This window comes from Ischnura elegans, chromosome 5 (genome assembly GCF_921293095.1).
Source record: "Ischnura elegans chromosome 5, ioIscEleg1.1, whole genome shotgun sequence".
In the NCBI taxonomy this organism is placed as follows: domain Eukaryota; kingdom Metazoa; phylum Arthropoda; class Insecta; order Odonata; family Coenagrionidae; genus Ischnura; species Ischnura elegans.
The window spans coordinates 23,328,700-23,353,569 of NC_060250.1; the positions used below are offsets into that span (position 1 = coordinate 23,328,700).

Here is a 24,870-nt window from a genome sequence, read left to right on the forward strand (position 1 = left end):
CTCTAGAGATTTCGAATGATTATCGTAGTATTTATCTGCCAAATTATCAAAGGCAATCGCTGTCTGCTACGGTGAAGGACCCATGCAATTCTTGAGTATCACACATGTATTGCGGAGGCAAACAAAGCAAAAGTCTGCATGATACACTGATGTTTAGTAAACAGAGATGGACACACAATGAAATCACTAAGGAACCACACTCATAAAAGGAGACTACTATCATAGAGTAAGTGTATACTTATTCTATGCTACTATCATCCCTGGATGTTATTTACGACGTAATTTAAAAATATCACCATCGAAGACAATGTGTTACCTTGCGGTAGCGGTCGAATACAAAGAGCTTACATTAGCCATGGACAAACTATTAGTCTTCACTCCGGATAGTTTGTCATTCTTCATAGGAGCTCCATACCTTGTGAAGCACCCTGGGACAAAACAAGACCTTTTAACATAGTAAAAATACGAAATTGTACTTGTTTATTGGTACAAATATCATTTTACATTATATATACAAGATATATAATGTATCAATGTTAATAGCCACACGCATAGCTTATAAAAATGCATTAGAGCTGTAAACTCTTGTCACTAGGTCACTTGATATTGATAAATATCAAGTGAATTGAAAAACAATATTATTTAAGTTTTACAATGTAAAAAGAAAAGTGTGCAATCTGATTACATATTTATGTTGTAAATGTTTACAATATAAGTCCTGGGGATCGGGTTGGTGTGGTGGCTAGAGTGTTGGCTTCCCACCCGGCGGGCTCGGGTTCAAATCCCGGCAGTGGCAGAGAATTTTCAGAGACTGCCCGATCCCTGCTTGAATGTTGTGTGGAGGACATTTCAAGCGCAACACTCCGTCCGTCGGATGGGACGTTAAGCCGTGGTCCCCTTGGCGCCTTTCGTTAAGAGCAGGCTGACGCCGACGCCGGGTTTCTCTCCACCCTTCCTTCCACACCCTTCCCTCATGGCGCAAATGACCTCAGCTGTCGGTCGCCTCCTCCAAATACCATACCAATATAAGTCCTGAGCTACGGGCTCGTCAGTACGTATTTGCTTTGGCAAGAATACTTAGAGGAAAACTCATTAGTTGATATTATTTCACCAAGGTATTACTAAATTTCTCAGCCTGCTACAAATATTCGCCATAAGCCACCATACAATGCACCAATCACGGCAGCCTCGGATTGCTCCCTACTGCCATCTGACGTCCGGCTTAAAAAAGTGAAACAATGAAAGCGCATGAAGCTTGTTGGGGCAGGTATTATCCCTCGCGATGTCAAATACACTCTTTGACTCAAAGGCTCGTTCCAAACTTAAACCCTACTTTGGATTGGGAGGCTGGATGAGAGGGGTGATCTTTGAGGAGGGGACGTTTCTTATTTTTGTCTGGGGATAACTGGCTGTTGAGGGCATTTTCCAATCTTCCCTCCCTTCAAGCATAATAGGCGCGAAAGTTAGTGACGCAGGTTGGATACCTCCCAACCCACCCTCGGCTAAATTTAGTTTTCGCAAGTTGGCAATAGTGCATCGGAGATAATGTACCGTTGGGGAGAGGAGGCAGGGGCGCAGGAGTTGGCAAAAGTGGTCGCGTGGGTGGCTGCGACTGTCTGTGAGCGCTTAAAATGGAGTGCGAGTGCTAGGAGAAAGTGCTTATCGATTCATTCATTGCGAACCAACTTTAAAGTTAAGCCATGCAGGCTGCGGAATGGATTAGATTTACGAGGCGATTACCATAGCGGGTTCTAGCATGGAGGTCTGCTTCGAATTAACTTTATTTGCCTTCTCCAACGATCGACTTATTGTCTTGCTGCAGCTGACAATCTCTCATTCCTTTTTAAGCCAACATCACGCCATCTCCAACTATTCGAAATTATTATCAAAATATTTTACTCAATTTCTAGCATCTATCGATATGTATGATCTTAGGTTTTCCCGGCGTATCAGATGCAGACAAGTTTCTCGGGTTTTCCTCCGGTTGATATTGTCCATGTCTCCCGATGTTTCGAGCAGCGACTTGCTGATCCCCTGAGGATGATCAGCAAGTCGCTGCTCGAAACGTCGGGAGACATGGACGACATCAACCGGTGAAAATCTTAGAGACTTTTCTGCATCTATCGATATATTTTCACGTTTCAAACTTAACGTTTATTTCCTTGAAAACTCTCTCCCTATGTATATGTGGTGATGTTTACCTACGATTTGTCAACTGGGGGCGTAGCTCAGATGGTAGAGCGCTCGCTTAGCATGTGAGAGGTACCGGGATCGATACCCGGCGCCTCCAGACTTTTTGTAGTTAACTCTCTCACGAAAAGGTACTTAAAGAAAATTTTGATAGTTAATTTTAAGCTACCGTCAATGTAGTGGATTTTGATAGCTTATATAAAAAAAACACCCTGCTTAAACTTCATGTGCGGATTTTCTCCAGATCATAATTATACCCAGGAGGTGATCAAATCCTCATGCACGGAGAGTACGACTGTGATGAAATTTCTGTTTTTCTACTTTTCCACAATTAAGGAATTTTACTTTATTTACTCCAGAAAAATTAATAATAAACTTCCGATAGTTCCGTATTTCTCACGACGGGATGTTGTTAAATTTTCATTGAAAAATTTTCCATGAAATTCTAAGGAAAGTATGGTTGGTAATATTCCTCATTGTGGTGTTCCCAGATAGTAGTTAATTTGAAAATTTGTATTTCTAATATTCCGTCTCAACTAATTCCAAATGCACATGTACTGTAGAATGAAGGGAACACAGCATTGAGTAGACCAGCGGTTTAAAAAATGAACCACTGAACATAATATTATAGAAAATATCTGGAGACACCGACCTGATGAATTTTTTATCAACGCATGAAATAATTCATCTGCGGAGGCTGCGATACAAGAACAAATACATCTGATCTGAAAATAAAAAATGCCTTTGTGTACCCACGTAACTTAAAAGAAAATTAATTGGTGAAATACAAGATTTAAAATTACATCTGGAGGCGCCGGGTATCGGTCCCGGTACCTCTCACATGCTAAGCGAGCGCTCTACCATCTGAGCTACGCCCCCGGCTGTTAATGCTTGGGCAAACATATCAATGTGCATTAGCTGACCACTCCCCTTGAATCGAAGTAAGTCGTCAAGGAAAGTGGAAGGATCAGCAGTTGTGAGTTGGAGGGAAATTCAAAACTGTCTCCAAGCAACTCACCGCATTCACTCTCCAACGGAACAGCTAGATTTAGAAAAGCTGAGAGCGGAGAAGAAATGAGGGTCTGGAACCTGTAAAAATTGATAGCCAAGGGAGTAATTCTGATCAAACGAGTTATTCGAAGGAAGTCTTCAAAGTTTTCGGACAGAACGAACACATGTAGGACAATAGGGAAGTGCACTAATTTTTTTTTATTGCTGAATTTGAAAGTTTAGCCTAAAAAAGAAACATTAGTATAGTCACTTTTTTTCCTGCATCTCGGGTATGCACTTTAAAACGTTTTGAAAGTCGGAAAATTTCATGTTGCGCTGAAACACAGTGCCTCCATCTTGATTGAGATGTGACGTCACAAGGCAGTAGTCACCAGTGGAGTAACGCGGTATTCCGTCGCCTTCTTTAGCGCGGCGAGAGTTTCCGGGAATCGGTGGAGTTTGCTTCCTAAAAATGTCGGCTAGTACGGAAAATATGGATTCAAAAAAGAATCATAAATGATTTTTTGTTCCAAATTTCATCTCGACGTCGAAACAAAAGCCTGGAGAAGATATTCATTCCCGTTCCTTAAGCACAAGCCATACGGAATAAATGGTTCAAGGCTGCTCCTAACTCTTACCTATCGATGATATTCTGTTTTGAAGATCATTTGAAGGTACTGTAAGATCAAATTGATATTTACATTATAATAATATACTTAATAGGTACCTCAGTCATATCAGAAAGTGTGTTGAGTCAAAATACAGCATCTTCCGCGTAGACCTATGAAATGTATAAACTGAAAGTAGTTTGGTTTAAGAATTATGGCGCGACTGTTATGTTACACGACCGGGCAAAATGCGTACTTTGCCCATGATATATGCATATATGATAACAAACGATTTTGTTAAAGTTAATCTTTATTTGTTGAAATTAGTACATTTATAGGTGATACAGATATAAAGGTACACGGCAGGTCGCGCGGCGTACTTTATACTCCACTGGTGACGGGTTCATCTTGCTGATCCTAAAAATTAGCTCCAATACCTCGAACTTTGAAAACTCGCAATATAGGCAGTCAAAGTACATTGTAGGAATACACGAGACCATTCTAGCCCAGAATGTACGTACAATGTTGAAATCCTTAGTTTTCAAAGATTGACGTATTTTATACGCCAGCTCGCCCGGTCCAGGGTTATCAACTTTTATTTCATCCTATTTGTAAATTGAAATTATATTTCGGAATGGTTCTTTTAGCACTGCTACTGAGGTAAACTGATAGGTACTCAGTACCTAGTACTGAGATAGTTACTAAGTAAGTAAACTCCCTTTGGAGTAATGTGAATTACAAGTGTTCGAGAATTATGGCATTTTATATTCGTTTTGTGTTCTTATTAATTATGACTGTACGCATATTGTTGCTTGCCGCGAGCCTTTAATGGTATGTGCTCGTGCAAGAGTGGTTTTCATTTTTAATGTGGAAGTTGGTCAGTATAAGCAAAGAAAAATTTAAAATTTTAGCGAACACCAACCCTTGTAGTCGTCGCATCTCTGCGTTTGTAATGACACTGCTAAAATACCTAAACGCCATTATGATGATAAAAAAATTGTCTCATGTCTCTGATTGCTGCAATTAAAAATAATGATAAACTTAACGCCGTATGATCATAATGAAGGCAAAATATACTGCCGTGACGAAGTCTTGAACCCGATTCCTCAGGGTGACACGCTAGACGCTAATCAGACACGCTACCACTAACCCAATTGACCCATTCTGTGTTGATAGATATTTTAAATTTATATATGACTTGTGAAAAGTACCGCATGAAAATTAATTAATTACAGCCTAACTAAGGCCCTAATTGAAAAAGACGGAGCAAGGTACGTGGTCTCCCCTTGTAAGCTTTAACGCCTCGCATTTCTATGAAGCGTTGAACCTGTCCTCCTTTTTCAAAAATTCAGTGACCATAAATACATCAAAGTTTGGTATACCATTTATAAATCGTTGGAATTTTCCTTCTCCCAACCAATATTAACTTTTATTGAACCCATCCTGGACAGCAATCCATTGAAAAAATCAGCCTGCACGGAAATAAGGCTATCATCCCATGATTCTAGTTGCGAAGGGCGAACGTTCCGGCCGGCGTGAATACATACGCAGCGAATAAGTCTTGCAGCAAACGTCTGAAATAGGTGTATTAGTTTGACTCAGTTCTTACAAAAAAGGTTTTGGCATGATAAACGGCATTGTGCCAAAATATACCCAGCGAAAAATAAATACCATCATCTATTTATTAAAGATTCAATGTGCTATTCGCACTACTCTTTCCAAACTTGAAGTTGACACGTAAATGACTATTAATATATTACGCAATGATGAAGTCATGTACTCAAAAGAGAAGCATCCACATATATATTCTGAAGATATTTTATGACAGCAAAAAACGGATACCCTCAAATTCAGTAATTTTTCTATGCAATAATAGTGGTAGAACTAAACGGCGTAGAAGCTGCCTTCTGCTACTGCCTTGTGACGTCACGGCCAATATTCAACATGGACACCCGTTTTAGCGGCCTTTGAATTTTTCCATATTTCGGACGGTCATCTCGAATCAAGTATTCACTATTAGGATTTAAAATGTGGTTTCACGACATTATGTTATTCTAAACTCTAATTTAAAACATGTGTTTGGTGCATTTGAAACACTAGTTTACTTCCCTATTAAGCTTACGAATTCCCGCTCTAGGGAACGAACAAGAGCAAATATGGCACGAGTAAGTCACTGAGCTTAGTTTTGTAACTGCATGGAAATAAAAATTAAAGGCAACTCTATAAACTAAGGTATGTATAATCTGGCGGTAATGGCAAGAAGTCATTATTAAGTGAAGTCTGTAGTCATTATTAGGAAAAAAAGTCTGGAGGCGCCGGGTATCGATCCCGGTACCTCTCACATGCTAAGCGAGCGCTCTACCATCTGAGCTACGCCCCCAGTTATTTATGGAGAGGCAAACATTTCAATGTGTATCAGCTGATTCGAGAAGTGGGTCGTTGAGGAAAGTGAAAGCATTATAGCAATTGTGAGAGAGAGAGGGAAATTCAAAACTGTCTCTGGACTCGTCAACGAGATACATGGGCGCATGAAGGGGGTGGGGCAAGGGGACACGTGCACCTCCCCCCCCCCAAGTTCTGAAAAAATAGACAAGATTTTTAACACGGTTATCATTACGTTCGTTTTATTCTTTGTTTTACGGAGATTCAATCATTAAATTTAATATTAATAACTTTCATTTCAAAATAAAGACAATATTATCCACAGTTATTGTTGTATTTTGTATTTCAATCTCAAATATGAGATGACCTATGCCACACCAGAAAAATATCCTGGATCCCGCCCTGACGAGAAATATCTCCATTTGAACTGATTGAATGGAACACAGTAATTAGATGGGTTAGGAATTTATAATAAAAAATTCTTTCCCGACAATATAAAGAATATTTTTAATTTAACAATTAAAGACATATTCCAATCAATTTTGTGCAGAAAATTTCACTCAACTATAATTCTGGAATTATACCAGACCTTGCAGCAACTCATTGAGTTAGTTAGGAAAGGTTAAGATATTTTTGAAACGAGTTAAGAAATGGATTAAACATAGCCATGGTCGAGCCTAAATCACCAACCCATTCAATACTGATTTTAACCTGAAGGTTTGTTTGCATAGCGGGGAGTAAAGCTTACCCATATTAATTTATAGGCGGGTGAATTGCACACATAAATGGTGTTGGACCTTTTCCTAGCCTAGCTGGTGCTTCAGGGATTTTGCCAAGGGCAAAGTGTCTCAAGGATTCACTTAGGAATTGAAAATCTGGGAGCCCAGGATAAGCATCCAAGCGCTAAGCTTCCACGTCCCCTAGCAATAATAATTACTTAGAACAACTATACACTTCCTCAAGAGCCCTTCAGCACTGGAATGTAAAGAGAAAAATATTGATTGCAATCTGACGGCTAGAAAAAACCTGTAAACCCAAAGCAGTGTGCGTTTCATAAAAATTGATAATTAATACCTTTTTTATTTATTTTTTATTTTTTTTAAATCCCAAAATGTAAATATTTATTGTTACAGGATAAAATTGTTACAGGATAAAATTGTTACAGGATAAAAAATTGTTTACAATAATACATTTGATAGTTAAAAATATTTTCATACAATAGTTCCATACCTATAAAATATTAACCATTCGTTAATAGCCATTCAAATAAGTAGTCATATTGCTTAACATATTACAAAATTTTAAAAAAGTTACAATATATAAAATATTATCTAAAAAAAAAGATATTGTCATTATATAATTCAATTCAATTAAGTATATATTCCAATAAAACATTCAGGTTCTTTAAATATTTACATTTGAATGAAAGCTACATTATTTGCATTTTAATGGTCCCGCTAAGCATTAAGCTTATCAGCAGGTTCCATTATTATCTTTACTTTTACAAAACATTTATTAAGTGTTAACACATAGACAATATACATATACCCCCTAGCCACATAGAGTATTACATTATGACACTCAAAAACATATCTAAGAAATAATAAGACAACCGCTTTACGATCTCTCCAGTAGGTGCTTTTTTAGTTTACTTTTTAATTCCCTAATAGTTTTTATTCTCTTCAAGTTATCTGGTAACTCGTTTATTGCCATTGGGATTTTAATATTCATTACACCTTTACCATAGTTGTTATTATATTTCGGTACATAGTAATGAGTAAGATTTCTCATTTCCATGGAGTGTTTGTAATCTTTGTGAATCTTTAATGTATTGTTGAAATAATTATTAATTACTAACACATAAATGTACAGGTCAGTAACCTTTAGTATACCGAGTTCTTCATACAAAGATTTATTATGATCAGGAGAACCCTTGAGGGAAATACCTGCATTTTTATGGTTTGTTGTTGATTCAATCCCTGCGTGAATTAATTTGAGTATTTTTTTTTGAGTTTTTAACAGAGTGTCCTGATAGTATTGTGCAGTACTTCCCCAAATGGTAATTCCGTAGCGTAGTATTGATTCAACCAGTGCGTGATATATCATAATCTTTGTTTTCTTTGGAACTAGGGTATTAATTTGATACATCTACTTGGGTATTAATTTGATACATCTAATACCAGTTTTAATAATGATAATAATAATAGTTTTTGGACAGCACGATATATCACACGAATTTGCTGTCAAGTAAGTGAACCCTAGGTAGTGGATGACTAAAAATTACAAGTGGAAACATGGAAAGTTCAGAGCCAACCAGAACGTTACCACCCGTGCGTTCACAATGGTAAGGCAATTAGGATTAAGACAAGTTTTCTAAGGTATAAGCCGGCCGTGAATCCATGAGGTTCAAATTGTGGTCATTATTAGGAAAAAAGTAAAAAAGTCTGGAGAGTAAATTAAGTGTAGTCTTAAGTGTGGTCTGATACTTTTTAAGAATGTAGGCTGCATTTTTCGGGTTTCACCGCATCGTGGTTGCGTTGGGGACAACAGTTTCCTCTGCGTTCAAACAGGCGTCTTCAGGTCGAAGTGATTATGCCGCTTTTTTGGCCGCCGTTAAATAGCCTTAAAAAAACAGCATAATCACTTCGACCTGAAGTCGTCTGCTGGAATGCAGGAGAAACGGTTGTCCCCAACGCAACCACGACGCGGTGAAACCCGAAAAATACAGCCTACATTAACAGCGCACCGGGGAAGCCTTCGCACCACTTTTTAAGAATGCCTGCACCTAAAAGGCAAAGGATATAAAAGTGACATAACGTCGATAGCATTTTAACCGGTAAAAAAAATCTAGGAACCAAACGGTTTTCGTTTTGAATAAAAGTCTATCAAAAAGATTTGGAGGCGCCGGGTATCGATCCCGGTACCTCTCACATGCTAAGCGAGCGCTCTACCATCTGAGCTACGCCCCCAGTTATTAAGTAATGGGCAAAAATATTAATGTGTATCAGCTGGCCACTCCCTTTGATTCGTAGTAGGTCGTCGAGGAAAGTGGAAGGATCAGTTGTTGTGAGCTGGAGGAAAATTCAAAACGGTCTCTAAGCAACGCACCGCGTTAACTCTGCAGCGGAACAATAAGATCTAGAAATGCTGAGAATGGAGGAAAAAATGAGTCTGGAATATTTTGAAATTTGTTATGAAGGAAATAATGCTGATCAAACGAGTTGGTAGGCAGAAGAGAGTTTTTGGACACCTTGAGGACAGGTAGGACGATTTATCATACGAATTCGCTTTCCAGAGAACGAATATTAGGTAGTGGATGACTAAAAATTACAAGAGCAAGCATGGCACCTGTAGGTCATTACACGTACTTTCGCAATAGGGTGGTTTCATATTACTTTTTTATTGCCTAAATCGAAAGATTATTACTCCTGGAGTGCGCATTTCACGCTCTTAGATTTTCGAATGACGATATCTATTTCTCGCGATTAAACGAAAAGTGAAAAATTTCAAGCGCGCGAAAACGCGACGACTAAGTAGGAATGATGGGAAAAGTCCGTGTGACGTATTTCTATCGGCGTGTGAGGTGACCTTGGGGCGAGGCTTGAGCGCTGATACGACGCAGGATGCTAGCAGGTAGCAGAGTACCCTGCTAGCTGGTAGTACTTGGCTTAAATAAGGATTATTAATACCTTATCAAACGAAGAAAACTTTCCGACCTTAGCCAAATTTAATAAGTGATTATTAAGACATGTTTCCCTGAGCTCTGTGCCTCATGATTGCATTGGTAATCTCAGACGATGTAAAACTCCTATCTACTCGTATAGAAACCAGGTCCCTGTGACGTCAAATGGGGGTGGCATCGTATGGGCGCCAATCTGGCCTTTTTCAAAGGAGGATAAAATTGACCATTGCCATTCGTCTAAACCGGTATTTCTAAAACCGAATAATTTGTATATTATGAATAAAATAATGGTGGGTAACGAACCGCAATCAATGCCTTTCGTTTTCTTTGATGAATGAAACTACCCTTTTGCACGGCAATCAAGATTAAAGGGAAGTTTATAAGCTAAGGTATAAGTTGGCGGTAATGGCATGACGTTCAAACTCTGGTCATTATTAGGATCAGCAGCTGTGAGCTAGAGGGAAATTTAACTGTTTCAAAGCATCTTAACGCGCTAACTCTGCAATAAAACATAAATCTATTACAGCTGTGGATGGAGGTAATAATAATCAAAGGCTGGAAAATGTTGGAATTTGAAGCCAAGTGAATAATGCTGATTAAAGTAGTTGGTAGAATGAATATAGCGTAGTTTTTGGACAGCACGAAGACAGGATGAAATACCACACTAATTTGCTTTCAAGGAAATGAATCCTAGGTAGCGGATAACTAACAATTACGAAGGCCAGTATTGCAAGTACGAAGCAAACCAGTACATCACTACTCATGCTTTGACAATTTCAAGGTAATTAAGATCAACAGCAATTTTCTAAGGTATAAGCTGGCGGTAATGGAATGAAGTTAAAACTCTGGTCATCAATACCAAAAAATTAAAAAATTCTGGAGGCGCCGGGTATCGATCCCGGTACCTCTCACATGCTAAGCGAGCGCTCTACCATCTGAGCTACGCCCCCAGTTGTTAACTTGATGGCAAACATGTCAATGTCTATCAGCTGACCACTCCCTTTGATCCGAGAAGTAGGTCGTCAAGGAAAGCGAAAGGTTCCAGACCCGTGGGGAAAAGGCGAGGGAGATTCAAATGTGTTTCTGGTGGTCTCAGCGGTTATCCTTGTTGGTGTATGTCAGACTTGGAAGTGTCTTTACCATTCAGAGATTGCTGTCTTCGTAGTAATATAGTGTTACAAAAGGAAATTATTGGTGATAGTAGCCCTGTTTTAGACCGTAAAAGGACGATGAGGTATGAAATAAATGATGCGGAAACGTTAGCCTCAATGAAAGAAAATATAATTGGCTTCTTTGCTTCGGATGCTGGCATTGAGGAATGAGATTTTAGATGAAAATTTACTATGACAGCTATCATGTTCTTTTTTAATGTGATCATGGGGACTGCATAGAGGAGGCCCAATTCCATCCCATAGAAGGCTGATTTATTTCTGTTGCCACTTCAATCGCATTTTAATCGGGTGTAATAAGTGTCCGTGGCACGGTGATGAGTGCAATGCGATCCACTTTTTTTTCAATATTTTGCCGTGTAATGATTATCATTGCAAGCAATGGCGTTGATAAGTAATGAATTTCATGAACCACATGAATGTTAATTTCGGTTGGCATCCCTATTTATTACCTATTTTTCCCCGTAAATCTCGAACCAATTTGTCCATCGATGACGCGAGTGGCGACTTATGTAATTATATATTTAAATGCGCGGTGGTTGACAACACATTTAGGGGCAGACTTGACGATTCTCTTTTGTAATATTCGTGAATGTGGGGATTACAGAACTAGTGGGTTTTAGAGTTTCATTCGTGGCCGCTTTGTTAATCTGTAATTGGATGTAACGTTAGCAAGTGATTTAATGTGGTACAGCTATTAATGATAACCGAAGTGTGTAAACGGGCATTCCTAGGTGGCCGATAGAATTGTAGCCGTTCCCACTCCCAGTTTCAGGTTTTAATTTTTAATTTCTGTTCCTCATATTTTCATATATATACTGAAACTTACGTATATCTAAAAGGAGGGTTTTAATTCAAACAGCTGTAGTAATTTTCCTCACTTTTTTTAAATTTTATCGACAGGTTTCAATGCTAACACATCATTTACAATAGCTGTCTAATCTAAGAGCAGCAAGCCTGATGTATATTGAGGGTAGGTGTAGTTGTGGTAAAATATATAAGCATATGAGGGTTGAGGTTGGGTACTTTTTTTTCGAGCTGTCTATTACGGGTCATCGGACCAGGTTTTCAAGAGAGGAAGAGGGACTTGCACCTTAAGTAAAGGTGAGGTCATCGTCGGTATCACCTCATTGACCAGATATTATCCAAACAACTTGGAATACACTCCTATTTCAAAATTTTAGACAAAATCCAGTTTTTTTACCTTGTCAAATACATGTAAAATTTTAAAGTAAAAATCGGATGAATGGTCAAAGAATAAAAATGTTTTGCAAGCGTAGATCTGTCGTTACAATTTAAAAAAGGGGGAAAAGGCAACCTCAACCAATGCCAATTTTATATTTTATCCCACCTACACCTACATTCAATGTATGTACCAAGCTTATTGCTCTTAGGTTAGACAGTTCTTGAAATTATGTGTTAGCATTTAAACCGGTCTAGAAAATCAAAAATCTGCGGAAAATTACTACAGATGCTCGAATTACTACTATCCATGAACTTCCACACGGTCAACTTGTCGACGATCAATCTGAAGGAGTGTTTTTGATGGACGGGACGATAAGAAGTGTTTCCGTATGTTTAAATCTGTTCACGGCCATAAAAAGTATTCTGCTGACATGCGATTACGTGTTCGTTGGAAGAAATCAATGTCAAGGCCGTGATAGCCGCTTATAAGTTTTGCCTGCGCGTGAAGTTTTCCTTTCGGCGGTGATAGCTGTTAAACGCATGAATTCAGAAACAGCTTAGTTTTTTTTCTGCGAGTTTTCCGAAATAGGTCCTGTTCATAATGATGTTTTGCTTCCAAATTTCCTTACATTTTTGGTCCTTTCGTCACAATACATTTTTTGCTGGTACTATCTTGATTATGTTTTGAAATAAGCATTTTTTGATTTACTACACTCCATGTAAGTTTATAGATACTCGGTTAAGTGCGAAAATTATTGGTGGTATAATTACGAAAAGCACTTGAATTCCCTGCTCGTTAATTTGCTTAATTTATTACGAACCGACAAGAGTTCCCGTAAAAGCACAATGGGTCCACCCAGTTTAAATATGGCGAATAAAACTGTCCACCAAAAAGGTATTTGCTATAGGTCCGTTAAAATGGATGATAGGGTACCATTTAGGTAGCTGGAAAGATTAGATAAGAATTGGGGGAGTCATAATTTTAGATTAGTTATGATTAAATAATTTCTTTTTGTAGTATGTAATGTGATGGTCCTCCTATCAATGTCCTGCCAGGAATTGAGAGCATCTTCGATACCCATAGCACCCAATAGTTATGGCCTCCCCCCTGCCTCCTCTCACCGGAATTGCTAATTTTTTTAATAAAAGTTATTTAAAAATTAGCATTATTATAGTATTTTTATTTATTTTTTTAAATTTTATTTTTTCAATTTTGTAATATCAATAAATATGTGCAAAGCTAAGCCCTGATGATAGTTTTGAAATAAACTGAAACTTTGGATAACAACTTGTTTGCATCATATACATTTGACCTATTTTCCAATTCACCCTGGAGGTTAGCACGATAAGGTGAGGGTAGAGCTCACCCGCTCCACCACACAGGCGTGTGATTAGCACGCATTCGGCGTAGGGGGGCCACCACATTTCTCTGGGCATTCTCGCACTTGGAGAATTTTGTTTTGGTTGTCAGAGGGATCCACCCGGGGTTGATCCCGGGACCCTCACAATAGCATCGCAATGCTCTATTCAGTGGGCCACCATGAACGTCATTGAGATTGTAATCTTAAATCCATCCTCATATACTTCCGATGCAGTTGTATTTTCCTGTAAGTGATTAAAAATGGTCACTTTTAGTTAACATTTCTATCTGCAGCTTTCAAATTCCCTAAAAATTATGAGCGACTCACCATTTTTTAAAATCTCAATGGAACCGTACTTCCATCCAGTATCAAAAGGAGTGGTCTGCAGAAATATGTTCTGATGTTTACCACGTTAATATTATCTGGGAGCCTACTTGAAAAAAGAAATAAAATTATTTGAATTTATCTCAGATGGTAGAGCGCTCGTTTAGCATGTGAGAGGTACCAGGATCGATACCCGACGCCTCCTGTCTATTTTTTAATTTTTTATATTTCACCAATTCAACTTTTTATTTTCAGTTCTGCCCTCGATGACATTTTGTAATTCCATAATAGGTGTGATTTGATATTTTATTCCAGGTTCTGTTGCTGCAGTTCGATATTTAATGGGTGAAAAATATTATTAGATCTGTAGATTGTCATTTACAAACATCAACAGTCATTTACAAGCAACAACAACATCATCAACAATGAATGTTTTGATTAATGACAATCAATCAATGGTCAAAACAATGAAAATTTGCTACCATAACGTTTTTATTTTGTTTACTCATGTTTCTAAAGAGTTAATATGAGTTCATACAAGATTCAGCTATCGTGACTTGATTATGACGTAGCCCTTTTCGTAACTTTCCATTGCTCGGTTAATCTCCATTGTCAAAGTTTTTACCCTGTATTTTACTTATCGCGATATCTTCCACAAAATCCATTTACCCGTGCGTATGCTTTATCAGTAGAAAGTTGCTTAAGGAGTTAATGCTAATTTCTCCATAAATACAGCACGTCTTGCTCTTCACAAAGCTAAGAGACCATTGAATATAATATTTAAAAAAATAAAATACCCATGAATGTTAGATTGAGGTAAAGAAATAAGAAGTAGCCTATAAAAGCATATTTCGCGGTCACCCTTCAATAACGACGCAAAATTTAAAAAGTCAGTGTAATCGTAAGATCAACTTATTAAGCTCAATCCATCCTGTTTTAGATTTGTTGTAGTCTTCAAATAATCAATTCTTAGTGATCTAATGTGCATGAACTGTTTTATATGCCATTATTTTACAACTTAAAAATGCAATTAAAATCTCCGAATGTTTAACAACTAAGGAATTTTTTTCTAAAATTTTCACAAACTCCCTCAATTGCCGTAGCCAGTAAATAAAATAGACGGATTTCATTTTTTTTTACCCCTTTTCGGGGCACTGAACCTTTTAGAACGGCTATGCGGAGACCTTCCTAAGACGATACAAGTCTCTTTTGAGCCAAAAGTCAAAGAGGGTCCCATTAAATATTGAAATGTATCTCTATCCCCTAGAACTCCGGGAATCAACTTATGCCGGACAGAGCCAACCTTCGTCCACGTCTGTTCCCCAGGGGAGCTAAGCGGACGCAGAAGTACTTGAGGGAGTTTCATTGAGAGAAACGGTGGGCCTCGTAGTTGAGTCTTTGATGTGTGGAGCTTCCTTTTGCTATCCTTCTCTAGCCATGTGGCCAGAGTACTACTCGTGAATATAGAGAAGAGGCTGATTCAATTACAACTGGTGCTTCCGCTTTGTCAAGGCCGTGCGCCCCACTAACACACAAGGGGAGGATCGCTCACTGAAATTCAAGCCTCGACCATTGCGCATCCCGCCATGTTGCTTGCCCCTAAACATAGTATTTCTTGCTTGAATATTGCTGCCGAGGATTCACCAGCGGGCCTCTAGATGCTTTGTCACTCAGCGCGCAATGAAGTGGATTTTACTAAAGTCTCCAAGCGCGGTTCCGAGTTTCACAGAGAAAAAAGAATAATTAGGGTTGTTATCCAAAATTTATTTTGTCGATGATGTTATGTATACGACTCTTCAAGGACTCTTACACGTATAATATATATGATGACGCTTCAATTCTTATGGTTGGGAACACGGTATACGATAGATTTAAAAGTAAAATTTGCTGTTAATTTTTAATCTATAACGTCACGATTCCACAGTTACCTCGCAAACCATTGATTTGACACGATATATTTAATTCTGAGAATTAAATATGAATCGCTCTCATCCATTGTCTCCCTACAGATTTATTTTTGAATGCGGATGAAATTGCGCCCAACATGACAACAGTAGCCATGCTTCAACGCAACGGACTGATGCATACACTATGCTTTCCCACTGATTTCTTGATTATAGCTTCCGCGGGTCACTACAGCTATATTTAGTGATTTGGGAGTACCCTGTGTTCTTAGTCGGTTTTTGCCCTACGTTTCGTGGCCGTTGCTATGGACTTTATTTTGGGGAATGAGTAAACTTTCCAGTGGAGCACATTTCAATCTTTCACGTAGGGGAAGAGGTTAGAAGGAGAGCGATTGGAGGAGTTTTCATTGTATTTGATTTCAACGTAGTATCCCAAGTGAGTGGTGCTACAGAAGAATGATGAAAATCAAATGGATCGACCGAGTTAGTAACGAGGAAGTCCTAAGAAGGGTAGGAGAGAAGAGAAGCCTCATGAAAACCTTAATAAGAAGACGGAACAACCTTATAGGCCACATCTTGAGACATGATGGCCTGATGAAGACAATCGTCGAAGGACAGGTGGAAGGCAAGAATGGAAAAGGAAGACCTCGAACAAAATATATGGAACAAGTAAAGAGAGATGTGAAAGAGAAGAAATACGTAGGAGTGAAAAGATTAGCTGATAGGAGAACTGAGTGGAGAGCTGCGTCAAACCAATCCTAGGATTGTTGACCAGTGATGATGATCCCAAGTGTGGATGATTTTGAGTCCGCAGTGCCAATTGGAGTTGTCGAAGTATTGCCTGCGTCTCTGAGATGAGTCTGGATTTTTAAAATTTCACTTTTGCGTTGGTTCATTTTTTTCCAATGTCATCCCATGTTCCAAGGTCACGAGCTCTGTCACCAGGGATTCCATGGGCTGCCCAAATAATAAGAGACCATTGACATTAGTACACATGAAACCAGGATGTTGAAGATTAGATAATATAGGAGCCACCCTGAAGGTTACATATATTAAACAAAACGTTGTGCTTTTTATCTTAGTGATGATATTTTCTAGGATAATGACTTCAAGCCCCTTGAAATGTGGACTCGGATTACAGTACATGTAGTTCTGGGAATGGAAAAAAAATATCTCACCGCACCCTCGGTACTATGGTAACCACTTTTTTTTTTAAATGTGGCCGAATGCGCAATTGGAAGGCTGCATTTTCTATCGTTTGTGGGATCTGTAGCTCTATGCATCAGCAATATGTGCGTCTCACACGATCGGACGGTGTTTCGCAATCGTTTCCACTCACGAGGTTGAAGATGCATGTCCGAGCATGGACCACGCAAAAGGGCTAGAATCTTACGTGATGAAAGGTTGGAGATTGAATGTGATGTTATCCTCTTTAGTGTATCATATATGATACATTTATTTTTTATCAATTCGTGATGTAAGATTGTCTCCAAATGCTAGGCGCCGCTTGTAGCGCATTCTATACATTCTGCCCTTGAATATACTCAGCTGTTTTTCTCTATGTATCTCTGCCTTAAATGCCAAGTTTGTGATTGATGACGAAATATTCCAGTTTTAGTGTTTACAGTGAGTTTTTGGTGTCTATTATGAGTGACATTAAGAAAGGCGAGTACCCTTTATTTATACTACTTATTTCTGCATACATTATTTACTGCTTATCCCATCCGTGACTGTGCCTAGAGAACTTATGCGAACGACTGTGGGGTATCTCAGGTACCCCATTTATAATTCATAAATTATATGCTGTATTTAAGTCTTTCCTGAAATTCAATGCCATGACTCTTTTTTAATGATAAAATATCTTGTTTTGCATAATTTATGAATACATTGTAGGCTACATTTAGGTTTTCACATTGATTTTGTTCGAAATGGCAGGAACCTTTCATATTTTTGCTATTTTAACTGTACATTAACTAACATGCTATGAAAAAACAAGTACAAAAGATGAAAATATGTAGAGTATTGGCGTTATTCAACTTTGTAACCCTGAACTCATATAACAAAGAAGTTTTTTTTCTTCCCGCCAACAGCTGTGCGGGGTTACTAAGTTACTTGACCAATAAAAAATGAAGTTTTCAAAATCAATTTAAATGTAAAAAATCATTTGTCGCCTAAATAGCCACAAAGTGGTTTAGCTCAAATAGAAAAAAATAATCAAAGAGACAAAATATAAAATTATACGACATTAACATAATTTGTGTCAATTTTATTTTTCATCCCTTTTTTCATAACCTATTGTTCTTCGTATTCCAATCATCTCTTTGCCTTGGGGCATTATTATACTCAACTGTATTTGTGTTACCTATTTTTTAACTTGGTTGACGCGTTACTAAGGTAACCAACGGTGTGGAGAAAAATATGGCGGGAATAGCATTCACATGGCTTCAATTTCTGTCGCTTGGGGGAGCTGTTGCGCTCCATCCGTGGCTCTAGCAATGAGTGCACCCCCTTGACCGCAGGCTGCTTCGCCACTATCTTTGCCTAGAGGGTGAGGGTCCACTGTCCTTGCATCAAGCGTGGAGCTCGCTGAAGGACAAGGTTCTTGCGTGACGAAATCGTAGACGAAAGAACTTGATGCTACGAACGTTGTTTATCGAGAGTATAGGAAATAGTACAATGATATCTTTCAGGCCATATATTCAATGGTAATATGAGTTTCAACTATATTACTCCATCAATTATCGACACTTGTCGGTTATCATCTGAGAAATATCTATGACAAAGTTTAATACCTAAAAATAAAATTACCTACCAGAATTAGTAAAGTGAACATTTCCAAAAAAATGTATTTATTATTTCAGGTAATATCAGCCCATAAATTCCATAACATTCCGCCTCATAGATTTGATTTAGTTAATGAAAGAGAAAAGAAAAATTGCCGGAAAACCAACTATTCGAAGGGAAGAGCTATTCGTATTTGTATTTTTGGGCTGTTGTAAATTGCAAAACTGGATCAGACTCATTGGTAATTCATAATAGGACGGTTACAAGATATAGTACATTGATATAGGTGCAATCAGTTTCACCAATCAATAACGCCATTCGTTCGGTTGATAATCGCAAACAAAGTGGATGTGTAGACAGCCAAGTGGGTGCTGCGAGAATTGCGAGCTACGTTGAATTTGTTCTTTAACTGTTGGTTAAATAAGGAAGTAGCACCTATCTTAGGTTATTAATGAGCCTTTTAAAGAGATGAGCTTCGAAAGGAATTAAGTGAAATAAAAGTTATAAAAATATCTGTACATTGTAAACTACTACTGCTACTACTAAAGGTATGAAATATTACTCTGGGTATAAAAATTTCTGGAGGCGCCGGGTATCGATCCCGGTACCTCTCACATGCTAAGCGAGCGCTCTACCATCTGAGCTACGCCCCCAGTTGGTAATGTAGCGGCTAATATTTAAATCTGTATCAGCTGACCACTTCCTTTGATCAGAGAAGTAGGTCACTGAGGAAAGTGAAAGGGTTGTGAGAAAGAGGGAAATTCAAAACTGTCCCAGGACTTCTCAACGAGATTTCACGATTTTAGCGGCTTTGGTGAAACATATTAACTATATGAAGTAAGTATTTCATTGTAAGTGGATTCGTGAATCCATGAAAGAGGGAGAGGGTATTAGAGCCTCGCTGGCAAGAGATATACTCTCGATTGCGCTGCTAGAGGAATCAGATGATTCTTTTTCCATCAGTACTCATCATAATCCGTATAGCATATACTGTATTGTCGATTCAGTCAGCAAAATGGCCCTCCAGTTTCAGTGCAATTCTGTCTTATTGCCATTATCCATAGGTTATTACGAATCCATGCATTGATGAGTATTTGGCTCTTGGTTTTCCACATCCCGGTGTCCTCTAACTGCTTCAATGTACCTACGAAAGTGATTTTCAAGTGGCTACCATCACCATTACTAAAATAATTTTAACGCGAAAAATAAGGGACGGTAGGTTTCTGATCAGAATTAGATAGGATGAGAATAATTTAAATAAAATGAATAAAGATATTTAACGGATTTTGTAGACTGGGTTCGAGTTCTGGTCGAGATAAATTATATTTTCGTAGTGTAATGATATTCACCCTTTAAGTGCACCTGTGGGTGATACGTTAAAGGACCGCAACGGCGCGCCGTTGGATTTTACGCTGCTATTGCATTGAATATTTAATGCATAAAGATGTTCATTGATTGCTTGGCTCAAAGGATCAAGGCCAAGGTCTCTGACATTCACATGGGATGGGCAAAGATGACAGGCCGTATTTCAGGCTGTAATATGCATTGGAATAGCCTAATTCAAAACCAACTGCCATATCCTATTCTTTGTTATTCCATTATGAAGGACGAATGAAAAGATCACTTTACCACCTTTCGCTCGCATATAGTATAAGCAATTAATTTCACAATGGGGCACATGATTTTAATCTCATATCTGAACTCGATGGAGAAACTCTTTGAAATTTGCGTCACAAATTTTTATTTTCCTATTATTTGGTTTAGTTTTTACCTGTATAGAGTTTAGGATAAGACTGCTATTTTTTATCCATCAGGAAAAAAAGATTTAACCATTCAATTTTTTACATCATTCCATTGCCAAATATACAGTAATTTCAGGGGGAACATTGGAGTTACCTTATTTTGAAGGCCACGTAAGGAGGAATGAGACCTAATATGTATATACCATTTAGCAGTGATTGGCATCTCTATTTTTTCTATTTGCCAGTTTCATTTTCTACAGTTGTGGAGCATCAGGCAGTAATTGTAGGACGCGCAATTAATGGTATGAGAGAGATTTTCAATTCTTTAGTAAAACGAAAATTTATCCTAAATATTTTTTATACCCTTTATCAAATTCATAAATTCTATGTTGTGATTCTGATTTTGAAATTAGCATCAACGAAACAACAGTAAAAGTGCATTGAACTTGAACAAATGGGAAACTATTGCGTATAAAATAACTTTTTTGAAACTAGACTGTTATTGTAATTATCGTCTACTTCTCAGAAGCGTAAATACCACTCCGGTCTGAATTCCGGCGAACTTTAGGGTCTTAGCCTAATTTCAATTTATATTCATGAATATTGTAATGATACGCTTATTACAGAGGGCTATCAAGATAGCCTCTCACCTTTCCTTTCCAATGCTTTCTCTTTTGTATGCATGAGGTTATTTTCAAAGGAATGTCCACGAAATTGTTAATGATTCTTTATATTTTTTGCCCTAATGTTGCCGATAAAATGGTCTGCCTTCTACGTCCTATCAATTTTCATATTCAAGCCCATGTCATAGCGGTGAATATCGTCAGATTTCCAACAAATTTTGCGTCTTGAAGGAATAAGGCCAAAATGTTCCAAAACTCTTACTTTATAGATTTTAGCGTAAAATCCTAAAGATTTATTTAACAAAAAAGTATTATTTGTCTCTCAATGGAACGCAAAATATCTTTGAGACCGTGATACTGCGGGATAATAATCAAAATTTATTCATCAACGATCTAGAAATATCAAAGATCTAGACCATTGTTGGACAATGTGAAATATTTCTAGATCATTGTTGAGTAGATTTATATTATATTTGTTTTGTTTGTTGTATTTATATTATATATGTATGGTATATTAAATAAGTATAATGACAACCGATGTTTCTGTTTGCTAGAAAATCAATAAATACTTCTGTCCCATTAAACTTGACGATTTTTTCGTAATATATATTATACGATGTAGTAAATACTTAAGATTAAAACTTCACATTGATTGAGTGAAAGATATTGAAGCAGCAAAATTCCGCCGGGATAAAAACGAGGATCAGATGGTAATTCTTTTTGACGTCTCTTTCGGCTCACTCATTTGCTCTCCAGGAATTCGGTTTGGCACGCCAACTTGTTTGCGGTGGACACCCTCAGAAAACGGTTTTAAAGTGTTGGATTTTCTCATACCTGCTTTCTACCCTAGCACAGTTTCCCTCTTTTCTGCTCCTTTTTAACGATTCGAGTGAGAGTTGGCAGTTTCCCTGTGTTGCGTGCTTCTACGTGTGACCAAATCCCTTTGAAGTTCCCCTGGCACTCGAGGCGTGTATTTTGATTCACAATTGACGCAAGTGCCCACCAACTCAAAAGACGAAAAAAAAAAATTTCACCCGAGAAAAATGCGTAGAATCTGCCAAAATATACTAGGAAGAGATAATTATTACTGCTCGCATTTTTATTTCTCCTATGCTTTGCCTCTCGAAAAGAAAACATGGCTGTCAGTCCATCATCTCTGCTCTCTTTTGGTGGAAAGAGATGCCCACGTAAATTACATTTAGATCTTGAGAACCTATTTTTACCCAGAGAATGACGTTAACATTCTCAAGATTCCTTGATTCAGTATTTAAAACTATTTTTCTCAAGGTTTGTATAGTTAACAAGTGTAGATGAGAGACATATTAATGCTGATTGTCGTATAATTCTAATGCTGTTTTCGGATACAGAATTATCTATCGGGGTTTAAGTATACTTTTCTGGATCATCTTGTTAACCCTGGAAAGATCTAACCACTGCTTTTTGAAGTATGATGTGGTTATTATTATGCATGGATCATGGAGTAAATCTTAACGTCGAGTCATTGTGAACTTTATTTTTTTTCCAAGAAAGGGATTGATAGTATTTTCTCAGTAGATTACTCTTATCTTTTTATGAATTGCAATAAAATCTGTTCCCTTAAATCTTCTTTTTCAATCAAAATACCTCTATTTATATGGCCCTATTATCATGGCCAAATACACGACGTTTTCAAGTATTTTTTTATAGGGAGTACTTTTGAAATAAAATTTCAGTTTAATGGAATTTCGCATCCAGCCTTTTGCTATAAAATTGTAGTAAAATTTAAAATTATAAAGGGGTTTCGCACATTTCCTTTGAGCTTCCACACATTGGGCAAGGACATTGCGAGGTCTTTTTCGGGTATGAAGAAATCAAAATAAATATATCATAGAACCCATAGTACCCTAGAATGTGTGTACCTTCCTATTTACGTTCGTCCTTAGTATTCTCTTGCCTATCACCTCCACTATTTTCATAGCACAACCTCCTCCCTGCTGTTCGTAGTATTTTCGTTTTAAATTTCACCCTTCAACCCTCATCCCAATATTCACTCACGAGAACTCCACGCTTTCACCACTCTTCCCCCTAACTACCCATTCCGCCTTCCCCTTGTAATAGAATCCTTTCTTCCCTTAATCGCGTTATTTCTTCTTCCCTCCCTTCCCCGAGGCTGCCAATGCTTCTACCTCCCCTTTCTCATTTCATTTGCCCGTAATTTTTATAATTTTAGGCTCTCCCCATCTTTGAACCTAATGCGAGAAGCACTTCTTTTAAGTTCCAAAAATTCGCTAGAAAAGTGAGTGCCCATACCTATTGCTGTATTTAAGTGAATGGTGTGCACCTAACATTTCTCTTGAATTGCTTCCCGTGGAACATATTCGGTACCCTTCATATGATGGTCTAACTACTAATCTTCCAACGGCCTTAAATACTTTGTCTTCCCTCTGAATTTCTAAAAATTACACTATTTTTTCTCGCTGATCCAATTAACAGCGTTGTGATATTTCTGGGGAAAAACACGAAATACAATCATTTAAGATTGAAAAATCAACTCAGTGTCAATGACAAGTTATGGTGCAGTAAGTGAATGCGTATAACTTCGTCTAGAGGTTTTTCAAGCAGGGCACTAGCAAATAAAATTATTCCCAAAAGCTAGTCTGGGAGTGAAATACATTTTGTGCATTAGTAAAAAATGATTATCAACTACAAATTGAGCATTGCATATTGTAAATGTTGCAAACTATGTCTATGCTTAGAGGGAAATTGCTAGCAGTGATTGTAATACTATAAAAGTTTCTATGTAAGTTTAACATGTTAATATGTGTAGTTCATACCTTTTCTTCCAGTATTAAACTTCCACAATTCATTTTTCTTCTTTCTTTTACAGTTTCCATTTAATTGTCATCCAGCACTTCATTTTTGACAGATTATGGAATATGTCATTATAAAACTCAATTTTTTCCTTCCCCAACCTGGAGTTCTGATCCGACTGACGTGTTAAAAATGTTTTTTTTTCGTTCTTTTACTTTGCGATCGACAGTTTCAATTTTATATGATCAACTCCTTCAGTTTTTCACCACTCTGGCAATTTCTGAATTTGCAAAACGGAAAATTTGAAAAAGTTCCTTTTACGTCAATTGTTATGGTTAAATTATACCTCTGTTTTTTGCAGTAAGTTCATTCCACTGAATAAATTCAAAAATACGTTTTGTGCTGAAGGGATTTATGAAGCAAGTATTTCCAAAATTGGCCGTATCAAGGCACAAATAATAATTTAATACAGATTAAAACAGGGTAAAATTAAAAGATAGCCTGGTAAATCACAACGCTATGCTATTGTGTATAGATTCCTGTGGAAAAATTTACAAGAACTGTAAAATTGGAAATTTTCGGGTAATTTGATAAAAAAATAAGTTCGAGTAATCCGTTTATTGATAAGTGGAGTGAGATTTTCCATGCCCAATAAATCAGTTTCCACTTCGCCGGTATTTCACTGCAGCTTATTGGGGCCTGTTATTAGCCCATTGAAGCCTTAACTGCGGGGATTATGAATCCCTTTGGAATACGGTATGGAGCATTTCAAACAACAAACTTCCCTCTCCAACAGTAAATTTCGATATTGAAATTTCGGATAACATCATCAAAAGTAATTTTTCCCCAGAAGTGATTACGCATAGCTCCCAATTGTCCACGCAGGATAATAGGGATAAAAACAATGTTTTGAAACTGCCTTCCATCTCCGAGTGATTTTAGTTGCCTCTAATGGTAAAGTTATTACAGATATAGATCAAGTAATAATATTTATATGTACAAACATTTATGTAACATATGGAGAAGCATCGGGGCAAAAGAGCTTTTTTCTAAACAGAGTAAGGTGCAGAAATTGATAGAAGAAATATATAAAAATTTGGTGACCAGTGGATACGAGAGAGTCTCTGCTCTGTGCT

The 24,870-nt window shown here is 37.6% G+C and overlaps 1 protein-coding gene and 5 non-coding genes across 6 annotated transcripts in view; 2 read left to right on the forward strand and 4 right to left on the reverse strand.

The window, feature by feature from the left end:
• LOC124159631 (capon-like protein) overlaps positions 1-24,870 on the forward strand; it is a 642,357-nt gene that overhangs the window by 73,012 nt on the left and 544,475 nt on the right. The gene's annotated exons all lie outside the window — the stretch shown is intronic.
• On the forward strand, positions 2,218-2,290 carry Trnaa-agc. The gene has a single exon. It is a non-coding gene; the product is annotated as a tRNA-Ala (tRNA).
• Positions 6,096-6,168, reverse strand: Trnaa-agc. The gene has a single exon. It is a non-coding gene; the product is annotated as a tRNA-Ala (tRNA).
• Trnaa-agc lies at positions 9,067-9,139 on the reverse strand. The gene has a single exon. It is a non-coding gene; the product is annotated as a tRNA-Ala (tRNA).
• On the reverse strand, positions 10,730-10,802 carry Trnaa-agc. Its single transcript has one exon. It is a non-coding gene; the product is annotated as a tRNA-Ala (tRNA).
• Trnaa-agc lies at positions 19,160-19,232 on the reverse strand. Its single transcript has one exon. It is a non-coding gene; the product is annotated as a tRNA-Ala (tRNA).